Source organism: Nelumbo nucifera, chromosome 5, assembly GCF_055504915.1.
Source record: "Nelumbo nucifera cultivar China Antique chromosome 5, China Antique-T2T, whole genome shotgun sequence".
Classification (NCBI taxonomy): domain Eukaryota; kingdom Viridiplantae; phylum Streptophyta; class Magnoliopsida; order Proteales; family Nelumbonaceae; genus Nelumbo; species Nelumbo nucifera.
In genome coordinates this window covers 6,863,092-6,866,269 of record NC_142653.1, presented here as the reverse complement: position 1 = coordinate 6,866,269, position 3,178 = coordinate 6,863,092, and the positions used below count along the sequence as shown (strand labels likewise).

Sequence of the window (3,178 nt, the reverse complement as noted above, 5' to 3'; positions counted from 1 at the left end):
CATTTAATGGTATTTGGTTGAAAACTTGAATGTAACAATGTAACGGTAGTGTTGAAAATAAACGTTTGCCAAAAAGTGAGTGATAAAATTAGGAAAACTGACATTCTTTCTAATTTCTAATTCGGTAATTGGGAAACTTTCGGATAACGCGAGGAGGGAGGATTAGGAAAGGAGAAATTTAGAACTTATACATAAAGTCAGCAGTATTTGATTAGAATATTTGTATTCCATGAACTGAATTGTGAATTCCAACCATTCATTCAAATCTTAAGGACGAAGAACATATTTAAAAAAACCCATTAAAGATAAAAAATAGATGCCCCATCACCAAACCAGCTTTTGATATACTTTCCCATAAACAAATAAAAGCTGCTGATTTCTTTGTGAACCTGGAAAACGAGAAGATCTGACACCTCTCAGAAGATCACCGACACTATTACATTACGTGATGGGATCTGCTCCTCACAAATGAGCACTTCACATGCACATCCACCGTGCACTTGAGAATATCTCCCATAAATAATACTAAATAAGTATGGGAGATATTCCCAATATATGATAGGATGTGCGTGTGAGGACGCCTAGTGTGAAGAACAGATCCGGTCTCCACTATTACTTCATTTGTGCAAAGCAGCTAATAAAACAAGTCAGCAAAAGCTGTCACCGAAAGCAGCAGATGCTTTCGCCAAATTGAAAGAAAAGATTCAATTCCTAATTTAAGGTTGCGTTTGTTTTCATGCTTTCCATCCCAGGGCCAGAAAATAAACTTTGGAGAAAATTCTTCAACAGTACACTGAACTTTGGGGTTGTATCAAGACAGTTTCTGAACCAAATTGTGTCTAAGAGATCCCTACAGTGTAGTTGATCATCCGTCAACACCCATGTGACATCAGGTGTGCATTAAATAATTTCAAAATGATAAAATTACTTTTTATAAAACAGGTAATTTCTTCTAACACTCAAACAAAATGGGTAAAATGATAAAAAATATATCATAAAAGATAATTTTACTATTTTGAAATTATTTAATACTCACCTGATGTCACATAACAGTATTAGAGACCTATTAAACACAATTTCAAAATTAAGGGTACTGTTTTGAAATTTGAAGACTGACCTGACACAACCCCAAAATTCAGTGTACTGTTAAAGGAATTTTCCCTGAAGTTTGCTTGTATTGCATTATTTGCAAATCACTAAATGAACAAGAGATAAGACAACTGTTGCTGACTTTTGTTAAAAGAGCATAAGTTCCTATCAATCAACCAAATTAAGTAAAAAATAGGTGTAAAGTTGACATAACGGAAACCCCTGCACACAACCCACATTACCAAATCTGACCCCACAACCCGCACACACCACCAAAGGTGAGGTTACGTTTCCAAGTAATAAACAAACTCCCAAATTCTCTAATAAAAGGGAAAAAAATGGAATCTAAAACAGAGAGGATTTAAGCAGAGAATGCCCGTTTGGTGTCACCGTGCCAGAGTGATTCGTTTTTATCCAAATCATTAAAATTGAACCTCGTTAATTCGTCGATCAATAGCAGCTGCTGGGCGAGAGTTTCTCTCTTCTCTCCTTTCAGAAGCAGGCGTCCAGAAGACAGCAACAGCATAGAGCAGCCAAACTGCATCCATTTAAAATTTGAAATTTTAATCAAACTTCCACTTAGTATTCAGTCATTCCTCAATTAATTACATAACTACGTAAAATGACCATATTACCCCTATTGCTTCATCAAAAGATGAGGCGAGGCTAGAGACGGACCAACGGTTTTCACGGTTCTAAGTTTCTAACTTCCCTCGCCATAATATACGGTCATACTATTTAAATGACACAAAAGTCCCCAATCTTCAACGTTATTGTACGTATGAATCAACGGAGACACCATTGGAGTATTGTAATGGATGGACCACATGGCGGCAGTTATGTGGAGGGCATTCAGGAAATCTCATAGGGTAAAATTCTTGTGTTGTGAATTGTGCCCCATCCACAATTCACGATTTACGAAATAAAATATTTGACAAAAAGTAATAAACTATCTGCCGTGGGGAGGATCATCCTCCACTGATGCGCACCACCATCACGTACATTATCGTGCGCACCGTCTTACCAGCGTGCGCCGTGCCTATGATGAGTGACAAGTGATAACTCGATTTTGACTCTTAAATAAGATAGGCGAAACATTCTGGATCTGATGATACTCTCAGATCTAGACAAGGAAAATGATCAAATTACAAATGGAAAGAAAGTTAGCGGGAATGAAGCTTACCATCCTTCCAAGAAACCGCCGCTCTGTTGTTGTTGAGGTGGTGGTGGCGGAGCGTATCCCGCCGGAGGATACCCTTGCGGTGGGTAACCGGGTGGAGGATATCCCTGTGGGGGATAACCCGCTTGAGGATAACCTGGTGGAGGATAAGCGTCTTTTGGGTACCCCTCAGGAGGATATCCTAAAAGAATTAAGGAAAAAAAACCAAATAATCAGGTCAAAACCCTAACCGCCTTCAAATTCTAAGCTACAATAAATGAAATCAAACCCTCTCTAACGCCAATTACCCCCATATTAATTAATTTGGTCATAAAAGAAACAAAAGATCGACCATGGATTATATTGTAATAACCAAAAAAAAGGAGCAAAAACCCTCTAGAAAACCGTAGATCGGGAGGGCGGAGAGTGGCTCGTACCTTGGGGAGGAGGAACGCCGACGGGAGGCTGTTGCTGGTTATAATAACTCATCCTTACTGTTTTGCTTGCTTTGGCAGTGCTGGCCGAAATACGAAAATGAAACCTGCGCAAGAGAGGAGTTATTTATAGAAGGAAAAACAAAATACACAGTGGTTACTGGTTAGATTATTAGATAAGGCAGAGGTGAATTATTGGGTGTGACGCTCTTCGTTTCTTATTAAATAAGTACCCACCTTGGTCGTGTACAATACCGTTGGGGTGTGGGACCGACTTAAATCTACGAAGCAAATACATATAAATATTTATTTTTCAGGTAAATACAATACAAAGGTCTCGAAATAGGGAATAAAAAATATAAAAAAAAGGTCGTTTGGCCTGCACGTTCCCAAACCCCAAGGACTCCAAATTCTATGCAGGCAAACGTTTGGCTCGTTAAAATCATGATACTTCACCAATCAATTTTCGCCACGTCATTTAAAACTTTTGTCTTAA

The 3,178-nt window shown here is 38.5% G+C and overlaps 1 long non-coding RNA gene across 1 annotated transcript; it reads right to left on the bottom strand.

Annotated features, from left to right (window-relative positions):
* Positions 1-1,212: 1,212 nt before the first annotated feature.
* Positions 1,213-2,854, bottom strand: LOC104608615 (uncharacterized). Its single transcript, XR_016076041.1, has 3 exons — positions 2,686-2,854; positions 2,273-2,450; positions 1,213-1,627 (listed from the first exon to the last, which is right to left on the bottom strand). It is a non-coding gene; the product is annotated as an uncharacterized LOC104608615 (long non-coding RNA).
* Positions 2,855-3,178: the final 324 nt, after the last annotated feature.